This window comes from Chlorocebus sabaeus, chromosome 4 (assembly GCF_047675955.1).
Source record: "Chlorocebus sabaeus isolate Y175 chromosome 4, mChlSab1.0.hap1, whole genome shotgun sequence".
NCBI lineage: Eukaryota > Metazoa > Chordata > Mammalia > Primates > Cercopithecidae > Chlorocebus > Chlorocebus sabaeus.
The window spans coordinates 77053897-77076706 of NC_132907.1; the positions used below are offsets into that span (position 1 = coordinate 77053897).

The 22810-nt window shown below is 42.2% G+C and overlaps 1 protein-coding gene and 1 non-coding gene across 2 annotated transcripts in view; both read right to left on the reverse strand.

Annotated features, from left to right (window-relative positions):
• Positions 1-22810, reverse strand: part of BASP1 (brain abundant membrane attached signal protein 1) — a 59721-nt gene that overhangs the window by 30124 nt on the left and 6787 nt on the right. The gene's annotated exons all lie outside the window — the stretch shown is intronic.
• On the reverse strand, positions 6261-6365 carry LOC119620835 (U6 spliceosomal RNA). Its single transcript, XR_005237401.1, has one exon. It is a non-coding gene; the product is annotated as a U6 spliceosomal RNA (small nuclear RNA).

The window sequence follows — 22810 nt, forward strand, 5'->3', positions numbered from 1 at the left end:
ACAGGTGCGAGCCACTGCAATGGCCCAATGACTTTTATAAGGTGACACAAGCTAACTGATGGAAGGCAGGGTGATCCTCAGCGGTCACGGCCAAAGCATTCAGAACCCCAGAGGCTGAGAGGGAGCAAGCATGCTCTTTTCAAAAAGACTTTCCACAGAACGATTTGTAAAGCAAACTGGGAAAATGGGCAATTAGAGAATGAGGTCCTTCCAGATTTCTTCAAGTTACAAATATCCCAAGAAGCCTGCATCTAGTCACAGAGATGTGAGTTCACACAAAACACAGCACTATTCATTCCTCTACTCATGAGTTGTATTTAACAAAGTTCAGTCAGTTTTCAGGGCAGCCACATCTCCCACAGTCTAGAGTCTCCCCCTTTCCAGAGGTCTTTTATTTATTTATTTATTTGTTTGTTTGTTTGTTTGTTTGTTTATTGAGTTGCAGTCTCGCCCTGTCACCCAGGATGGAGTGCAATGGTGCGATCTTGGCTCACTGCAACCTGTCTCCCAGGTTCAAGCGATTCTCCTGCCTCAGGGTCCCGAGTAGCTGGAATGACAGGCACGCGCCACCACACCCAGCTAATATTTTTTCTTTTTAGAGACAGGGTTTCACCATGTTGGCCAGGCTGGTCTCGAACTCCTGACCTCATGATCCACCTGCCTTGGCCTCTCAAAGTGTTGGGATTACAGGCGTGAGCCATCGCACCCAGCCAGGTCTTTAATTTTACAAGGAGTGTTGAGTTCTTGTCAAGACAGTCTCAACCGTCTTTTAAAGAGGTCAAGCCCACCCCACAGCTGGGACAAGTTGTGGCTATTGTTTCTGGCTGAAAGACTTCCTCCAAATACCCCAGAGAAGCCTTCTCCAATAATTATAGAAGATTCTAGAAAACATCTAACCGTGTTTTGTTGTTGTTGTTGTTTCCTGGAATTCTCTTGATTTTTTTTCTCTATCCACGCATTGATATTATTCAACTTACTAATAGTAATGCACTACTGTCCCCTAGTTTTACGTTTTGACTCCATAGAAGCCAGCATACAAGCTCAGGTATTATACAGACTTGGTTCTGAATCCTGGGGCTTCTGCTAATCCTTGAGTTATCCTGAGCAATGTATTTATTCACTGTGACCTCAATTTCTTCTTCTATCTTTCTTTTATCCCTTTCTCCATTTTTCCTTTGGCCACTCCAGCAATTTTTCTCTGTATGTTTTTGTTTTTTAAAAAAGTGGGCCAAACAGCAAAAACTGAGATTTTCTGCCTAGAGAAAAAAAGGTAACTTTCTACACAGAGCTAATTTACTAATTTGTAAAGGCCTATAAAATTTACTATCATTAATCTCATATTAAATTGCTGAGGTAAGAGTACTTTTAAAAAGAAATTAACCATGGAAACAAAGTGGTATTGATAGATTTGGTCTCCTGAATACAATTATATCATATATTTGGCATTTAGATTTAGCATTTATAAGATGTCTGTTACAATATCAACAATTATAACATAAAGCGCCATCTTCAGAATGGGAGAAAGCAAAAATAATTTTAAATATAAATTACTTGACAGTCACTACGGGAAAAAAAAGTCCCACTTCAACAGTGAAGTTTAAGTACATTTTTTAAAACTATAATTATAGTATCAGCCAGGCATGGTGGCTCACACCTGTAATCCTAGCACTTTGGGAGGCCAAGGTGGGTGGATCCCAAGGTCAAGAGATTGAGACCAGCCTGGCCAAACTGGTGAAGCCCAGTCTCTACTACAAATACAAAAATTAGCCGGGCATGGTAGCGTGCGTCTGTAGTCCCAGCTACTCAGGAGGCTGAGGCAGGAGAATCACATGAACCCGGGAGGCGGAGGTTGCAGTGAGCCGAGATTGCACCACTGCACTCCAGCCTGGCAACAGAGCGAGACTCCGTCTCAAAAAAAAAAAAAAAAAAAAAAACTATAATTACAGTATTTTTGATATACATAAACACAAACATATATTCAATGCCTTCCCTCCTATCAAGTCCCATGGCTAAAAGAGAACTCTTAAGTCTGACGATGTACACAACGGCAATGTGCTTGTGGGCCACACTCAGGCTCTCTGTCACGAGCTCCCTCACCCCTAAAATGCAGAGTTGTAAACGATGTCTCCCGGGATTCCTCTGGTCGTGCCCAGTGTCAGATTCTCAACTTAGTAGAGTTTACTAACTAGAACCTAGGCCCCTAGACACTCATGCATCAGGGATCCTTACGGAATCTGTTTTCCTGATACTGGAAAACACTATTATGTTTTATTTATGTTTGAGGTTTGATATCATTGTTACCTATATACACAAAACAAACAAAAAGTGACACCACAGAGAATCCAGTCTGATGTTAAAGTAGATCACTTATAAGCAGATCCCGTTACACTGGCATGGACTAATTTACTTGTCTGAAAAAGCACACGTGGTGTTAAAGCCACCTTTCACTTCATTATTGTGTCCTCCAGATTCCGAGAATGTACAATGCGTATAATCTTATCAAGAAGGTATACAAAGGAAATATTTTCATGTATAGACTCTTACCAAATTAAAAGTTCCCTTCCAATATTTAAGAACCTAAAATATCAATTAGAAAACTTCAACCCTATCTGATAGTTTACAATGTAAGGATATATTTACAAAAAATTATCTTTATCCAGTTTCACATAGTAAACTTATTTTACTTATTGCACTTGAAAAGTCACACACGATGAACATTCTGGCAAGAGCTGCAGTGCTTTGCAGGGACACAGCAGTGCTTTGTTTTCTGCTGGCAGTGGACAAGCATCCGGTGAGAACCAAGGTGCAGGGTGTTAAGGAGACAGACAGACACAGGACCTGCAGGCATAAAGCTTTCATGACAGACTAGGAAGGGAAATGGTTAGTCACACATAAATAAGACAAATTCGGCTGGGCACGGTGGCTCAAGGATGTAATCCCAGCACTTTGGCAGGCCGAGATGGGCGGATCACAAGGTCAGGAGATCGAGACCATCCTGGCTAACATGGTGAAACCCCGTCTCTACCAAAAAAAATACAAAAACAAAAAACTAGCCGGGTTTGGTGGTGGGCAACTGTGGTCCCAGCTACTCGGGAGGCTGAGGCAGGAGAATGGCGTAAACCCGGGAGGCGGAGCTTGCAGTGAGCTGAGATCGCGCCACTGCACTCCAGCTTGGGCGACAGAGCGAGACTCTCTCTCAAAAAAAAAAAAAAAAAAAAAAAAAAAGACAGGTTCACCAACAATAAGATCATATGGTAAGACACAGTCCACAAACAAGTAAAACAAATTCACAAATAAAATAATGACCATGTGTTGTGAATGCTGTAAGGAAACAGAGATCTAGATTAGAACAGGGAGAATGGCAGGAACAGCCAACCCTTATAGGGGCATTACTCTGTGCCCGGCCAGTCCTCACCCTCCGCTAATTCAGAGCGCAAGGCAGACATCAGTAGTGCCAAGTTAGACACAGGAAACTGAAGTTAAGAAGGTTGGAGGGGGCCGGGCGCGGTGGTTCATGACTGTAACCCCAGCACTTTGCGAGGCTGAGGCACGCAAACCACCTGAGGTCAGGACCTCGAAACTAGCCTGGCCAACATGGCAAAACCCTGTCCCTACTAAAAATACAAAAATCAGCTGGGTGTGGTGGTGGTACACACCACGCCTGTAGTCCAAGCTACTCAGGAGGCTGAGGCACGAGAACCGCTTGAACCCAGGAGGTGGAGGTTGCAGTAAGTCGAAGATCGCAGCCCTGCACTCCAACCTGGGAGACAGAATGAGACTCCCGCTCCAAAAAAAAAAAAGCAAGAATTTAAGTCTCAGCGGCTTTATCATGATGCCCTTTTGTCACCTACCATGTTAGCATGTCGACTTGCTGGAGGCAACAGACTACAGGTGTTCCAGAATGTTCCCTTTCCCTTTACACACATGATCTGGTTTCATACCCAGATTTTCAGAAAGGCACAGACTTGCAGGGATGAGAGCGCTTAAAAAACATTTTACAAGCACATGTTCACTTATTTAAAGACATGTCCTCCCTGCCCCCACACACAAAGAAATCTTTTTAGAAGGAAAAAAAATGCTTATGATTACCTTCTTTTTTTTTTAAACTGAGGTGACTTTCTCTTCCTAGACTTACTTCGACTCCTCAAGCACATTAGCAAGCAAAGATGTACTGTTACAAATAACAACCTTTTCTGTTGTTTAAAGTTATAACACAAAGCATTACAGATACTTTAAACAGATTATTAATAAGCACAATGACATAACAATTGCACTTATGATCATTTAATCCCCCTTAAATTAAAATAAGAAGCCCTGACTTGAACATTTATAAAGAGATAAAATTATGCTACTCTAATTGTAGATACGTGTCATTATAAATTTGTCCAAACTCATAGAAGGTACAACACCAAGAGGGAACCCTAATGTAAACAAAGGACTTTGGGTGACAATGATGTGTCAATGCAAGTTTATCAATTGTGACAGATGTACTCTGCTAGGGGATGTTGATAATGAGGGAAACTACGCATGGGCGGGGGCAAGACTTGTATGGGAAACCTCTGTACCTTCCACTCGATTTTGTGTGAACGTGAAACTGATCTAAAAAATAAAGTTGAACAAAAAAGAGAAATAAAGCCACAGGACCATTCTCAACCACACTCATCACAGGTATATATACACAAAAACTTCTACTGTTTCTTGCATTTTAATAACAACTGAGTCATTGATCAAATTCAAAAGAAAACAGGAGTTACACATTCACCGTGGTTGAGAGTAATTGCTAAAACTATTAATGGTGCATCAAAGAACTCCTTCCTAGTCGAAGGAGGGGCATGAAAGGAGAGCATGATTTCACTCCTTTCTCAGCCAATCAAGAAAGCATACAGAATAGACGTGAATGAGAGAGGTGTTTTCTTTTAGAGATATTCATTCACCCTTAAAATGTGGGACACTCGCATTTTGTAGAGACACAGTGCAGTTCAGTATCTCAGTTGAGAGTCCCCTCCCACCCCCATTTAATTAAACGCTGAAGTTTGCGTTTCAGAAAGCCCTGAGTTTGCGTGCCAGCTCCATGTACTTGTTTTGCAGCCTTGTTCTTAAATCCTGCAGCTCTTGGTTGGAGCTTCTATTTTGTTCCTGTGAACTGTCCCCACAGGCCTGACTCCCACAGAGCACAGCTGAAGGGGCAAGAGGAGAGGACATCGAGGGACACCCATGGTGGCACACACTGGCTCACTCCAGTTCCTGCACAGATCTACGAAAGCTTCAGGGCCTCGTTCACTCCCAGCAAATGCAGCAAATATACAGCACTTAAAGAAGTCACAGAAATATTACTCAAACTGGAAGCAAAACATTTTTTTTGTTGTTGTTTACTGATATGCTTCCAGCAAATGAGAGAAATGCAACATGAACTAAGATGTTCTGGGTCACACTGGCTACGTAACCTGTTATTTATTTCTCTGTGCCACAGTTTCTTCATTTGTACAGTGGGATAATAAAAGAATCCACCTCATCTAGCTGCTGTATTTTACAATGTCCATCTTTGGGCCGGGCGCAGTGGTTCATTCCTGTAATCCCAACACTTTGGGAGACTGAGGCGGGCGGATCACTTGAGGCCTGGAGTTCGAGACCACCCTGGCCAACATGGCCAAACCCCATCTCTACTAAAAACACAAAAATTAGCTGGGCCTGGTGGTACATGTCTATAGTCCCAGCTACTCAGGAGGCTGAGGCACAAGAATCGCTTGAATGTGGGAGGCGGGAGTTGCAGTGAGGTGAGATCACATCACTGCACTCCAGCCTGGGCAACAGAGCAAAACTCTGCCTCAAGAAAAAAAAAAAAAAAGTAAAATGTCAATCTATGTAAAGCTTAGAATGTGGCCTGCCTGGCACGTGGTAAGCACTAGACAAGCCTGTGCTCAACAGACTAAAAGGTGTTATTTTGTAATGTTATAATTAAAAGAGACTATTAAATATTTTTAAATGCCATTGAAAAAATAAATCTTGGCCTAGTTTTGCCATCTCTGTAACGATGGTTTTATGTTTCCAACTTAAGATCAAAATCACAACAATTTTGTCTTTTTGTTTAGTAGGTGTCTTAGTCCATTCCTACTGCCCTAACAAAATACCTTAGATTGGGTAATTTATAAAGAATCGATACTTATTTCTCATAGTTCTGTAGGTTGGGAAGCCCATGATCAAGGACAAAAGGGGGCTAGGGCACTCCCTTCAACCTTATTTTATTTATTTTTTGTTTTTCAAAATATATGGAACGCTTCACAAATTTGCACTGTCATTCTTGCATAGCAGCCATGTTCATCTCTCTGTGGTTCCAATTTTAGTATATATGCTGATGAAGTTAGCACATTATTTCTCTTTTTTTAAAGAGTCAGAGACTCACTCTGGTTTTTATTTTATTATTTTATTGAGGAGTCTCACTCTGTCACCCAGGCTGGAGGGCAATGGCGCAATCTCGGCTCACTTCAACCTCCACCTCCCAGATTCAAGTGATTCTCCTGCCTCAGCCTCCTGAGGAGTTGCGATCACAGGTGCCCGCCACCATGCCCAGTTATTTTTTGTATTTTTCAGTAGAGACAGGATTTCACCATGTTGGCCAGGCTGGTTTCCAACTTCTGACCTCAGGTGATCTGCCTACATTGGCCTCTCACAGTGCTGGGAATACAGGCGTGAGCCACCACGCCCGGCCAGAGCTTCACTCTGTGGCCCAGAATGGAGTGCAGTGGCATGATCAAGGCTCACCCCAGCTTCAAACTCCTGGGCTCCAACCTGTTTCTTTTACATTTATTTTTTTGTTTTTATTTTTATTTTTTTCCCAACATGTTTTATAAGAGCACTAATCCCATTAGTGAGGGTGGAACAATCATGACCTCAGCGTTTCCCAGAAGGCCTCAGCTGTTACTCAATACTATCACACTGGGCATTAGGTTCCAACACAGGAATTTTGGTGGAACACATATATTCAAACCACAGCATAGGGTCACTTTAAACTTACAATTCTATAAACAGTTCTGACTACAAAACTAGACGAATGAAGAGAAGAAGCAACGCCTCCATGCTACCAGGATAAAATTTCCAAAGACCTCACTACAACAGTTACCAACAAAGAGGATTTTGAATTAGTACAAATTCACAGATTTTGGGGGTAATCCAGACTAAAAGAGTTTTACTTCACTAATTTAAGCCTGTGTTTTCAAATGAAGGGCAGTATCACATGCAAATACGACACATATATCCAAATTCCTAACTGGGTCCTAAGTAGGATTGGCTTTACTTTGCAAGGCTCTAGAAGAAAGATAGCCAAAGTTGTATTACAAGATTGACAGCCTAGGCTTTTAAAACACATCCTGACATTGACACGAAGACCCCAGGGTGAGTGTGGGGTCAACAGTTATCACCAAAAATATGGCCTTCTGTTCCATGTACTAACACATTGATCTGTTTTATTTAGATCCTGAGTTTAGTGACCTCAAGAATTATTTACCATAGTGAACAAGGAAAATTTCCATATTTGCCAAGGCTTTCTTTAAGAAAGAGCTGGGCCGGGCACAGTGGCTCACACCTGTAATCCCAGCACTTTAGGAGGCCAAGGGGGGAAGATCACGAGGTCATGATATCGAGACCATCCTGGCTAACACGGTGAAACCCCGCCTCTACTAAAAACATAAAAAATTAGCCAGGCATGGTGGTGGGCACCTGTAGTTGCAGCTACTCGGAAGGCTGAGGCAGGAGAACCACTTGAACCTGGGAGGCGGAGCTTGCAGTGAGCTGAGATCTGGCCACTGTATTCCAGCCTAGGTGACAGAGCGAGACTCCATCTCAAAAAAAAAAAAAAATTTACTGAAGATAACCAAAGTTGAACAGAAAACAGGTGATTAATAACTGACACTCAAAAGGAATATTCCACATATTCTTTGAAAACGCATGGAGTCATATCAATATTTAAATACAGTTCACTATGAGTCATGTTTAAATAGTCATATAACTGATGCCATACATCAGATATTTATCAGAAACTATGAACCATTCGTGGTGCTGGAAAATAAGATGACAAACTAGGGAAGAGATGGCAGGAGATGAAGAGGAAAAGTAGGTCAGGTTCAGATTTGGAACGAATGCGGTGATGCTTCAGTACATTCAGATGAGACTATTTGGAGATCAGACGAGCAGTTTTATCCCAGCTTCCGTGGGTTCCGCAGAGCACTTGCATCAAATGCTAGACACACAATACTAAAGGTTTCTCCTCACTGTTCTGAAGCTTGACGTTATCTCCCTTAACACTTAACTACAGGTTTCATCAAATAAACATCAAATTATTTCCAAGATAAACATCAGTAGGTGTTAGTTGAAAGGAAGGGGAGGGAGGCTCAGCTTCTTCATTTCTTTGAAGTTTTATTTTGGTTTCAATAAAAAAAACTCAGATGGCCAGCTATGTAGACTGAACTGACTGAACAGTGACCACTTTTCCCGCATAAGACAGCTGACGTAAGGAAGACAACCAAATGAATCTGGAAGATTTCAAAGAAAACGTCCAGTGCTGTACTGAAAAAAGAGAGCAGTTTAAACAGAAAAAAAATATATTAATAGAAAGGCACCTAGACAAACAAGTCACAAACCAAATAAAGTGTCAATAGGAGTGCCAATCAAATTGTATATATCCATCCAAAAGAGAAAAGGTGACTGAGAACAAGAATCCCCCAAATAAGCATTTATGTAATTAAAGAGCCTCTTAACATACGTTGTGTTTCATACATGCTTGGCGAACACTGATAACTACAGGTAATCTTATTTTAGAAAGCAATGTCAGGGGGCCAGACACAGTGCCTCATGCCTGTAATACCAGCACTTTTGGAGGCCAAGTTGGGTGAATCACCTGAGGTCAGGAATTCAAGACAAGCCTGGCCAACATGGTGAAACTCTTGTCTCTACTAAAAATACAAAAATTAGCCAGGCGTGGTGGTGCACGCCTGTAGTCCCAGCTACTCGGGAGACTGAGGCAGGAGAACCACTTGAACCCGAGAGGTGGAGGTTGCAGTGAGCCACTGCACTACAGCCTGGGTGGCAGAGCGAGACTCCATCACGGAAGAAAAAAAAAAAAAAAAAAAAAAGAAAGAAAGCAATGTCAGGGGACACTCCCCTAGCAAGAATCAGATTACAGAACCTGTTTAAGCATCTTATTTCCAGAGACCTGTAATGTGTGCAAGCTCAACCATAGATTTAGGCAGTTTTCTTTCTTCAAAATGAGCCATACCCAAGTCACTAATGTTAAGAATGGGTTTTCAGTCTGTGCTTTAATCCAGGAAAGCATTCTGGGTGAGCTCAGTGAGAGTTCTTTGGGTCCTTCATTAGATAGCCTTATCACCTTTCTTTTGTTTTGTTTTGTTTTGTTTTGTTTTGAGACAGAGTCTCACTCTGTCGCCCAGGTTGGAGTGCAGTGGCGCAATCTCGGCTCCCTGCAGGCGCCCGCCACCAAGCCCGGCTAATTTTTTGTGTTTTTAGTAGAGACGGGGTTTCACGTGTTAGCCAGGATGGTCTTGATCTCCTGACCTCCTGATCCACCCGCCTTGGCCTCCCAAAGTGCTGGGATTACAGGCTTGAGCCACCACACCCGGCCCCTTATCACCTTTCTTTACAATACCTCCATCAAGAATTCTTGGTTGTTTACTACCGCGTGGGCTGGTAGATTTCATTAGCTTTCAAAGTATACAGAAAAATCCCAGCTTTTGAAAATTCCAGAGGAATGACACAGTAGCACAAGCAGCTTTTTAAATATACAGAATTGTGATTTATTTACATCAAGACTGCCTATTAAGAATTTTTTTCTGAAGATTAGAGGATACCAAGAAAACTACTAAAAACATTTTTTTCCCTTAAGATATGGGTCTAGTTAAGAGTGCATTGCTCACCGTATTTGAACCACTCAACTTTCAGAGATCAGGGTCTTCATATCTTTAATTCCTATTATTAAAATATTAGTTTTTTTTTTTTTTTTTCCAACAATAACATGAAAAACAAACTCTTAGGACCTGCTCTCAGGATATATTCAGTAGCCATCTAACTACACCGGAGAGAATATCAACAAGAAGTGAACATTTTATCAATCAAGAAACTAGCTCTCGGCTGAGCATGATGGCTCACGCCTGTAATCCCAGCACTTTGGGAGGCGGGTGGATCACCTAAGGTCCAGGAGTTTGAGACCAGTCTGACCAACATGGTGAAACCTCGTCTCTACTAAAAATACAAAAAATTAGCCGGGTGTGGTGGCGGGCACCTGTAATCCTAGCTACTCCAGAGGCTGAGACGGGAGAATTGCTTGAACCTGGGAGGCAGAGGCTGCAGTGAGCCAAGATCACACCATTGCACTCCAGCCTGGGCAACAAGAGTGAATCTCCGTCTCAAAAAAAAAAAAAAAAGAAAAGAAACTCGCTCTCTGGATAACCTGCCCAAGATCCCTACAAATGTAAATACTGGTTTAAATACACGTAATAAAAAATCATTTTTGCTTTTCTTCCCCAAGGTAGTATAGTCTTAAAGACTAAACGCAAGTCTGGGGGTGTCCAGTCTTTTGGCTTCCCTGGGCCACACTGGAAAAAGAATTGTCTTGGGCCACACATAAAATACACTAACAATAGCTAATGAGCTAAAAAGGAAAAAAGAAAAAAAAAGTCTCATGTTTTAAGAAAGTTTACAAACTGGTGTTGGGCCACACTCAAAGTAGTCCTGGGCAGAGGACTGTAAAAGCTTGGACTAAAGCAGTGATTCACAAAGAGCAATTACTCTGGGCCAAGTAGTGTCTGAAGGTCTAGGAAAACAAAAATCAGGCAGGGTTCCTACATCCAAGGAGTTTCCCTATGGGGTCATGAGAAACAATCATCAAGTTCAGATGGTGGGTAGTATAAATCAGGCTGGAGGGGGAAGGCTAGAAGAATGATAAAATACTAGTTACCAGTCCTGCCCTATGTTTGTTGACAGATTTCATTTCAAAAAACATCATGATCAAGAGTCCAGCTACCTAGGTAGGCTATTTGCAACTCAAGAGAAAGGAGCGCTTTTGAGCAAAAGTAACATCTACATCTGAATAGGGATGTAAGGACATGTAATTCCTACGAAAAACATAAATAGCAGGCCAGGCACAGTGGCTCACGCCTGTAATCCTAGCACTTTGGGAGGCCAAGGCCGGCTCATCACGAGGTCATGAGATCGAGACCATCCTGGCTAACATGGTGAAACCTCATCTCTACTACAAATACAAAATATTAGCCAGACATGGTGGCGGGCACCTGTAGTCCCAGCTACCCAGGAGGCTGAGGCAGGAGAATGGCGTGAATCCGGGAGGCGGAGCTTTCAGTGAGCCAAGATCATGCCACTGCACTCTAGTCTGGGCGACAGAGTGAGACTCGTCTCAAAAAAAAAAAAAAAAAAAAAAAAGAAAAAGAAAAACATAAATAGCAGATGGGAGCAACAGCAATTCTTCCTGTTTCTCAAGCTGAGTGGCCCATGTTAATGCAGTTAGCCTGCCAGGTGAGAGCTCCAGTGGGAGACACTTCCCCAAGGAGTCAGACAGTAACTACAAACACTGTTCAAGAGCTAAAGCATATTCTTACTGCGTTTTAAGAACTAGCTATTCTTGGAAATATTTTTCTTCAGTTTCTAATCTCCAAATACCTTCTTTTCGATGGAAATTTAAGATGTGTAAATCTCTTATCTGTCTAGTGATTCAGACCTTTGAACTAAATGTAATCAATGCTGAATTCTTCCATATTCTCTACACAGATATTTATATACTTTAATAACAGCCAATTGAACTGGAATATCTCACATGGCTTAGTCAGGCAAAAGAAGTGGATGGAGAGACAGACTGAAGAAAAAGAATATAACTGATCCGAGCAGTAAACTTAGTGACTATCTGCTGTATCTCTACCACCTGTATGCACAGAACAACACTTGCCTCGCTGTAATTACTGATTCCTTTGTTTGCTTTCACCCATGGTAGGCTACTTAAAGGAGCTGCATCTCCCAACTTCATCAATAAACAAACGTTAATTCTGCAATATTTTAATGTGGTTTGTATGTTCCCATGTCGCATTCATAGGGTAGAAAAACCTCATGTCAGCTGTTCATTTGTATACAAAAAAAACAAGTTTTCAACATATTCTTAGCATGTTGAAGCCACTTGAACCACTTTGACAAAGTTTTACCCGAGAAATACATGAACAAATGCCACTGATCTTTCATTTGAAGAACAAATTCATCACAAAAGCAATTATTTGTACCTTTTAACTATATAATTTTTTTTTTTTACTCACGGCTTCAAACGTGTAAGTGTATATCTTACTCGTCTAATCCAATAACATATTTATAGAGCAGAATAGAAGAATCTTCATACAGTTGAAGTATGATGTGTGCCTGCAGTAGCAGAAGACTGACGCCCACACGGAACATTGCCTAAAGTTGAGAAGTGGTAGAATCTAAACATCTACCAATCACTCCTTGGGTTTTTTTTTGCATTTTCCAGTTTTGTTTTTTTGTTTGTTTGGGGGTTTTTTTGTTTTTTGTTTTGAGACTGAGTCTCACTCTGTCGCGCAGGCTGGAGTGCAGTGGCGCGATCTCACCTCACTACAACCTCCACCTCCTAGGTTGAGGCGATTCTCCTGCCTCAGCCTCCCGAAGAGCTGGAACAACAGGTGTGCGCCACCATGCCCAGCTAATTTTTTTGTATTTTTAGTAGAGATGGGGTTTCTCCATGTTAGCCAGGTTGGTGTCAAACTCCTGAACTCATCAGGCAATCCGTCTGCCTCAGCCTCCCAAAGTGCTGGGATTACAGGCGTGAGCCACTGTGCCCAGCCTGTATTTTCCAGCTCTAAAACCAAAATGACACCATCACCATCACTAGCAAATCACATCAGAAGGTTAAAAAATATATATATATCTACCTATTTGGAAATACACATCAAAAGGCATATCAGTCACCCAGTTACTCATCTGTGTCATAAATTGCTGTTCAAACATCGATACTGTGTCATTCCAGCTAAGTACACAACCTACAAGATGAGCCAAGGCTTCCAAACAAAACATACGGTACAGTCTGTGAGACATCAGGAGGCAGTATGGTGCATTAGGAACATTAAGATAAAAAAATGAATTGCAAAGAACTATCACTGCCCTTCCCATTCTACTGCCCGACTTAAATCACACTGACATGGCCCTCCGGACTAGAGCCACAGCCAGCCCCTTCAGCTCTTACCCAGGGAGTATCTGCTGTATGTTAGGGGAGGAATACGAAGAAGGGGAAGGAGATAAAGGAGTCTCAGTTGAAGAGGATGCCACTGGCTAATTCATGAGCTGAATTCATTTAAAATGAGACAATTTTCAGACCAAGTATTGATTTAATAAAGTGCCAAGTGTTTATGGCATAGATTATATCAAGGGTATGAGAATGTCTTATACTTCAACCCAGCTCACAGGTATAGACAATAAAGACCCCTACCATCACCTCAACTACAACTACAGTTTTAATATGCAAACCAGAAGCCTATGAAAATGAAAATTTTGCAAATAAAGGATCAACATCCAGAAATGTTTTGGAATGAGTAAACTATATTGCTAGAACTAGACATGCTTACGGGAACCCTGCATTATTATTTAACTACAGGTTACTTTGGAAATCAATTTCATGCCATTGTGAAAAGTTACAATTTTTTTTTATTTAATAAGAATTCTATCAATAAGAATCAGCTAAAGAAAACTAGACACTGATCTGAGGAGAGATCTCAAGATGGACACAAAAATATTTCTCTCTAATAATCCTAGTTAAAACTAAGGCCGATGGCACTCAGAAATGAGACAGCAGAAGGTGAATGTTGACCATCTAAGAGGTATGTGACATGTAAGAGGAGGGGAAATAAATCACAAATGATGTCTTAGTTGTGCCCCTACCTCCTCCTCCTCCAAAAAAAGAAAAAAGAAAAATCCACTGTAGTATTTGCCAAAGGTTCATTACAAGCTGGTTCCTAGATGTGAAAGTAAAGAAAAGGACAGCATTCTGAAATGTGCCTTATTTGCACAGCGTGATGTCACATGGCCATGAAACATGCCCTTCCACGTATCCAGCCCTTTACTGGACCACAGGTTCAGTTAGGTGCTAGAAAGTGACATCCAAAGATGAACAAAGCAAGGTCCTAACCTCGCAGAACTCACGATGCAGAGTAAGTAGTCACAGCGCAGAATTAGGGCTAAATTCATTTTTACTTCGTTAGGTTTAAAATTGACTAATGTGTAAAGATTTCAAGCCACCAGCTTCTCTAGGGGCCTGATATTCGCAACTTCACAAAGGCTGTTACTAAAATGCATTCAGTTAAGTTGTTCAATAATGATTGATCCAAAGCATACCAACAGCATTCAATAACCTGGAAGGACATCCTCAGCTTTCACTCATCGTGTTGTGTTTCTGAAAAGTTCCCACAATGTAATACTATTTGTCTCCCTCAAATAATACACAGTTTCATTTTTCATTTCAGACTCTACCTTGGGAGGACGCTCAGATGCATGAGCCATCAGTACTCATTACTTGTAATGTCTCAGGGCTTTAGGACAATTACTACTAAGGTTATTGCCTGGAAACAGAATAATTACTCTAACTGGAGTTCATCAGCTACTCATCTTCATAGTAAGCACAACGGATGAGGTGAAATTTTGGCCCATTTATGGAAGTCATCTCAGCTGCCAAAGGCAATGTTCAGAAGACACATGCTCTCCATGAACATAATGTCCTGGAGACAACCTTCAACACTGAACAGACATGGGGTGCTTGGTATGGATCAGAACCTGTTATAGGGCACTGTTATGGGTCCACAAAACAGACACATCCCTGCCTCCTGGAAGTTTTAATCTAGAGGAGCAGAGACATTACATAATCTCATCAATTCTGGTAAATGCAGGAACAAAAATGCCCAGCGTCAGAAGGTGTGGGAGCATCTTTGCAAGAGTGACATTTAAGCTGAGACCTGAACTAAGAGTAACTTCAACAGTGGGGAAAAGAATATTCCAGGCAGAAGAAACAGTAGGCACAAGCTTGGAGCCCTGGGAGACCTGAGAGGCTGTTGGCATGGCTGAAGAGCGTGGGTGAGAGTGTGTGTAGATACAGAGGTAAGAGAGGAAAATAGAAGGTGAACATGCTGAGAGTTTGCGTTTCATTCCAGGTGTAATGGAGAGTTAGGTCTAATATCTTATGCAGAGGAATGTCATGCTTGGATTTAGGAGAGTATTCGGGCAGTGATCCAGGAGAGGATAGAAGCTTCTACTAGATTCAAGGCTTCAAGTAGAGGGAAATGGACATGTGAGTTTCACTACCCAAGAAGGCGGCCATATGGGGAATTCCAGGAGACAAGCCTACTTTTCTGGCATGATTGGAAGAAGGCGCTGTCTACCAGGAAAGTCAGTGCTAAAGGTCCTCCCTGACATTGAGTTGAAAATACATATTGCATAAATGTTAAGAGTTAAAATGTTTAAATTCTACAATAATTTACATCCTATGCTTTATGTAGAAAACCATTCACCAGTGAAAGTTTTTATAAAAGACATTACACAGCATCAAGTTTCAATTATTTTTAAGGCCAGTGGTTTGTTTATCTAGTGTAGTAAAATTAAATTGTTATTCCCAATTTCACTGGGGATTCATGAGGCAGTATTTGTATTGCCATAGTTAACATGATGTGACCTTAAATTTGAGCCAGGAAAGCAATCACTGAATTAATTGACAGGGTACGCCTAAAAGTCGTCAACTGTTTTAAAAAGACCCTCTCTGGCTAGGCACAGTGGCCTGTAATCCCAGCACTTTGGGAGGCCAAGGCGGGTGGATCACTTAAGGTCAGGAGTTGGAGACCAGCCTGGCCAACATGATGAAACCCCATCTCTCCTAAAACAAAAGACAAAAATTAGCCGGGCATGGTGGCGCACACCTGTAATCCCAGCTCCTCGGGAGGCTGAAGCAGGAGAATCGCTTGAACTCGGGAGGCAGAGGCTGCAGTCAGCTGAGATCGCACCACTGCACTGCAGCCTGCGTCACAGAGCAAGCCCATCTCAAATAATAAAATAATAAAATAAAATAAAATAAAAATAAAAAAGACCCTCTCAAAAGGGCTAAGTATAGACATACCCACATCCACACTTGTTGAGAATGCCCCTCCAAAGAATCCCTGTAAGTATCACTACTTGTTTTATTGCGTGGAAAGGCCCCAAAATTCATTAGCCTTGGTTTCTATAGTCATGGAGGATTTCCATGATTCCTGACACACACTTCCCTTTCCTCAGTGTCCCACTGATTCATAAACTTTCTGTCAAAACCCCCACCACTCTTCCTCTACTTGCTTCTATTCAAGCCTCTGCCTTCTGTCTTCAACCCCAAGTCTCTATCCAGTAAAATCTGTTCCACCGTTAAGAGTCTGTCTGATGAATCCTTAACAGAAAGCACAGATGCTGGAACAGGATTTTCAAGTGGTCTAGGCATCTGATCAACTCTTTTGTCTAGAACAAAAAGGGCTCTCTACCATTGCCACTATGGGGAGGAGATTTTAAAATAAGCTTCCCCAGGATCATTCCATTCTGATTTAGAAAACTCAAGTCTGGGCCAGGTGTGCTGCCTCACGCCTGTAATCCCAGCACTTTGGAGTTTAAGACCAGCCTGGCCAAGATGGTGAAATCCCATCTCTACTAAAAATACAAAACAATTAGCCAAACGTGGTGGCACACACCTGTAATCCCAGCCACTTGGGAGGTTGAGCAGAGAACTGCTTGAACCCGGGAGGCAGAGGTTGCAGTGAGCCAGGATAGTGCCACTGCACTCCAGCCTGGGTGACAGAACAAGACTCCGTCAAAAAAAAAAAAAAAAAACAAAAAAAACCAAGCCTACCAACACGTTGATCTTGGACTTCCAGCCTCCAGAACTATGAAAAAATGTATTTTGGTTAAGTTATCCCATCTGTTATTTTGTTATGGCCGCCTGAGTAGAGACAGGAGCAGAGCATTGGTGCCTCCCCAACTTGTGTTAATGCAGGTACATCCTCCCAGCCTCTCCCAGTCTTCCCTTCCTCTTCTCCTGCTCTGTGCTTTCGTCCCCTGAACACACAATGAGGAGGCAACAGAGGGGCTCAGAAACAAGAGGTCACTGACTGCTGACCTAGAGCAATGCGGTTTTGCTTCCTGTATTGTACTTACCAAAAATTCTGCCCACATAAGGGGAATCTGAACACTTCTTGGAGCAGAAAGGAAGGGCTTTCTTTCCCCTACCCTCAGCCAGGAGCAAGGCTGCACAATTACTATGCTCAAACGTCCCCAAATACAGCCATTTCTTCCTTCTCGGAAGGGCTTTCAAACCTTATTTAACAAGACACACCACTGCTCACAGGTGCCTTTTCCTCTCTCAAGCCTGGAACTGTGTAATTAGCTAGTGAGGCAGTTAAATGTGTTATCAGAACCAGATTGAAATGGAAATGTGTCCCCAGCCAATTAAACCTCACACTAACCACAGTGCATGTTAGCATCCTCAAACATTTGGTTCTATCTGTTGGATGCTTTCTCTACCTGGTAAACTATGCAAACAACTGCTAACAGGTCAGGGCTTGCTCATTTGCCACGCTTTGTGATACCCTGAGTTTTTTTTTTTGTTTGTTTTTTGTTTTTTTAATAGGTATACATCTCTGAATTCTCACCCCCTTCCAACAGGAAGCACACTCAACTCAAAACTGGCTTGGGTTTCCTCCACCCCCCTTAGAAACAGCAGTAACATTTTTTGCCGCATTACATCATTCTGGACTTCTCTGCCCTTTTTCGGAGATTCCTGGTTAGCTTACTGAAGAAATGACACAGAATCCCCCTTTAGTCGTATGCTTAGCCAATGGGGATCAATACAGAAATGAGATTCACAGGTAGGAACTACGGGTCTAAAGAAAGCAAGTTAAAGGAATAGTGTGTGTACATGTGTTACAATCTGCCAACTGGTCCCTCTATCCATCGCTTCCTTCTCCCCTTAACATGGCAGTTATTTGTTGCTGGAAACAAGAATATGGTCAAAGAATACATTGCTAATCACAGCATTAAAGTTCATCACGATGATTTGATTTAAGCAAGAAGGGCTAATTAACACAGGTCTGGGGTGAGGTGGAGAGATATGAAACTTGTTGGCTTTTAAAATTCACTTCTTTGTTAAATTCACTTTTTAGTTAAATTCCCTGCATTTAAGAGTTAGTTAAGTTAAACATAACAACTCAGGAATATTCACAGAACTTCCTTCCCATTAAGAATTCATTTCATTTAGGCCAGGTACGGTGGCTCACGCCTGTAATCCCAGCACTTTGGGAGGCCGAGACGGGCGGATCATGAGGTCAAGAGATTGAGACCATCCTGGCCAACATGGTGAAACCCCAGCTCTACTAAAAATACAAAAAAAATTAGCCGGGCATGGTGGCGGGTGCCTGTAGTCCCAGCTACTCGGGAGGCTGAGGCAGAAAGGCATGAACCCAGGAGGCGGAGCTTGCAGTGAGCCAAGATTGCACCACTGCACTCCAGCCTGGGCAACTGAGAGAGACTCTGTCTCAAAACAAACAAACAAACAAAAAAAGAATTCATTTCATTTAATACTACAGTTCTTACCTTAGTGGAACCACGTTACCATTCCATTGGATAGTTACCTCTCTCTGCATTGTGGTCAGTTGAGTTCTCTTATGATGACCCCCTGTACGTGCCCACCCAGAAAACTTTGGTACAGATGAAATCAAAGCCCAAGTTCTCTGTCTGGATGGCAGAAATAAATCCAGTTACAATAGAAAAGTAGAGGTGAATGGAATGAGCCAGTTATGTTCAGTTTTTGTCTATTCTACCAATGAAAGGATCACCAAACCTTCAATGAGACCTTCCATCAGTCAATCACCAGGTCAGATGAGAAACTAGTAACATGCAGCTGTGACTCAGAAAAAGAAAACACATACCTGGGAAGCATTATCAATCTTGTCTTAACAACCTTCTGGATAACACTGGTGCAAACACGTGTTACTATTTGTCTGAAAACCAAACATTTGAAAATTCTGGAACCAGATTTCTAAAGTCCAGTTGAGTGAGCCCTGGGAAATCTGAGCTTGGGTTCTCAACAACAGATCACCAGGGCTACTGAGGAAAACGCAGTGCCACAATAAACCTCCTGTCAATAGGGTGGCATTCACCGTGTTTACCTGAGGTTGGGTGATTATGAGAAGCCTTGGGAGGCAGCGTCATCACCAATTGTTAATTGAGATTCTTTCTTCCTTAGACAAATGAGTTATTGGGGGCCGGGCAGGGTGGCTCACGTCTGTAATCCCAGCACTCTGGGAGGCCAAAGCGAGCAGATCACTTGAGGTTAGGAGTTTCTGATCAGCCTGGCCAATACAGTGAAACCCTGTCTCTACTAAAAATACAAAAAAATTAGCCGGGCGTGGTGGCAACGCATGTAGACTACTTTGAAGGCTGAAACAAGAGAATTGCTTGAACCTGCGAGGCGGAGGCTGCAGTGAGCTGAGATCGTGCCACTGCACTCCAGCCTGGGCGACACAGTGAGATTCTCAAATATTATACACACACACACACACACACACACACACACACACATTAGCCGGGCTTGGTGGCGCGCACCTGTAGTCCTAGCTACTAGGGAGGCTGAGGCACGAGAATCGCTTGAACCCGGGAGGCAGAGGTTGTGGTGAGCAGAAACTGCGCCACTGCACTCCAGCCTGGGCAATAGAGTGAGACTCTGTCTAAAAAAAAAGAAAAAAGGACGGGCGCAGTGGCTCACGCCTGTAATCCTGGCACTTTGGGAGGCCAAGGCAGGCGGATCACGAAGACAGGGGTTCGAGATCAACCTGACCAACATGGGAAAACCCCGTCTCTACTAAAAATACAAAAAAATTAGCCGGGCATGGTGGTGAGTGCCTGTAATCCCAGCTACTCGGGAGGCTAAGGCAGGAGAATCGCTTGAACCCAGGAGGCAGAGGTTGCAGTGAGCCAAGACTGCGCTACTGCACTCCAGCCTAGATGACAGAGCGAGAGGAAAAAAGAGAAAAAAAAAGAAAAATGAGTTATTCAGAGAACATTCCAGGACACCTTATCTAATCATAGTAACAATAGTTATAGTAAATACCCAGATGGTCACCTAACCTCACTCACTTCTGGGTGCACTGCAGAATTAAGGAGTGGGAAGTCACTTCAGAACTCTGTGCCTGTCCATCTAAAGTCAATCTGATTTCTCTGCATTTTCCTTTTCTCCAATCATCTTACACCTAAGGCAAATAGAGACACTGTTATCCTCTACTGAAATAGCTGAGAACATTCGCAAGGGTTAAAGACAGCAAATACTCTACAGCCTCTACAGTTTCCAAGGCAAGCTAGAGAAGGCCAGGAGAGCACCCTATGAAGACCCAACTCCCAGGAAATCTTTCTTCTCTGTCTCTTTAAGAAACAGCTAGTTCTCTCTGTCAGTGGATACTGTTTTCCCCCATTTGATACACTGTTTCCCCAATTAGGTCTTGTTACTATTTACCTTGGTTATTGTATTAGTCTATGTGGTAATGGTGTTTTGAATAGACTGTCAAAGGAAAAATGAAGTGGGTCTTTTCAAAATCACTTTGCCAAGCAATTCAGGAAACTTGTAATTTAGAAAGCTCAACGAGGAAAAGTTTTCATCTAACATCTCTTTCTTCATAAACTTAAAAAAGAAGTGTTTTTCTCTAATAGAACCACAGCTTTTCTTTAAAAAGAATAAGAAGTTTTAATTTGGGTTTATTTTAGGAATATATCCATTTCTGAATCTACATAACTAATAATTAAAAGCATTATGAAAACAAAAGTTACCTATTAATTGTGAGTTTCTCTGGAAACTGTAAATTCAAAGCTCCTCTTAGTGACCTAAACATATCACTTTAAATGTGAAATTAAAATTATGTCTCATCAAAAACTAAACTTATCACAGATTATCCAAATACAAATGCACACATTTACTAACATCAGTTTCAAACATCCCAATAGTATGCTTTAGAAAGTGTTTTAGCAACTTAAGCACTTAAGTTCCATATTTTAAGGACCACTTCAGAATCGAACAGATTTTTTAAATCCTCTAAATCACCCCAAATACTATAAATAGTAATTTTAAATAAAAAAGATTAAACATCCCGTTGGCTGGGCGCAGTGGCTCACGCTTGTAATCCCAGCACTTTGGGAGGCCGAGGCGGGCGGATCACGAGGTCAAGAGATCGAGACCACGGTGAAATCCCGTCTCTACTAAAAATACAAAAACATTAGCCGGGTGTAGTGGTGGGCGCCTGTAGACCCAGCTACTCGGGAGGCTGAGGCAGGAGAATGGCGTGAACCCGGAAGGCGGAGTTTGCAGTGAGCCGAGATCGCGCCACTGCACTCCAGCCTGGGCGACAGAGCGAGACTCCGTCTCAAGAAAAAAAAAAAAAAAAGATTAAACATCCGGTTGTATGCAGCTCTCAACCCAATAAGCCAGATAACGCTAGAAATCGGCATAAAAGCTCTCCATCCACCCCCTGCCATAACGTGCACACTGGATCTGCCAAGAGCGCCCTGAGCATTCCAGGGGTGGGTGCGATGCCTAACTGCTCCGCTTGCTCTATAGCCCCCAATAAGTCTAAAACCAGCTGGTGGTGTTTTCAAACGCATACCCACCATCGCCAGCTCCCCAGCCCCCAACCACTGTGCATTCTGGGAGAAAAACAAGGTTTTAATTTAAATTTTAGAAAAAACTAAAGTTTAGTTTTACGAAGCAAGCTACTTTAGTGCATGCCATATACTTTTTGGCATATAAAGGAAACCACATGCACATAATGTAAGAAGCAGAGAGGGGTAAGTTGAGGGGAAGATGGCCTGTGGATGAAGTGGCAGGAGGTAGTGACTGCAGCGTCCCCCTGAGGCATGTGTGGTGTATTAAAAGGCCGAAGAGGTCTCCTCTGAGGAAGATGGCCAGACGGATATAGGATCCAGACTGGATATATATATACACATATATATGTGTGTATATATATATATATTTTAGTGGTTCTAGGGTACACAAAAAAAGGTAGAAAAAAATGTTTATGTTGCAGACGGTTAGTAAGAGTGACACAATTAGACATTCTCCACTTCTCTCTCAGAAGAGAGGGGCAACAGGAGTGAGGCTTTATGGGGAAATAACCTGGGTTTCCACGCAGCCCATAAGCAGCTCATGGGACCTTGAGCAACCCACTAACTTCTCTAAGATTCTTTTGAGTTCCAAAATGAGTGTTTAGTCATGAGCTTTTACACCTTCTGCTCTAAGGAAAGTATTTACAAAGGGCTGAGGTTTGGATAGTGGTTAAAAGCAGCCACTGGCTTTCTGTCAATGAATCCTGTGTGGACGCAGAATAAAACAGATTGACAAATTTAGGTAGGACTTGGTTTATTTCTAATCAGGCAACATTAACTACACGGTGGCAGAGGGTCTACTAGAACCTGGTTCGTATCTCAGAGCAGAATTGCAGATAAGACATTTGGAGTTATGACTTCCATCTGCAATGGGCAAGGAGAAACGTGAAGGTATCGACCAAATCTACATTTACAGTCCTTAGTAAGAACAACCACAATCATCATACTAGAAAGGAATGACTTAAGGTATTAGCCTCCGTTCACATGACAAGAAGCACCTCTAATCTACAAGCAATTTAATGTAATACTGATGAAATATTAAAAGTACGCACTGGATCTCTTCCATAATAAGTAATTTTTCATTCAAGAAGTT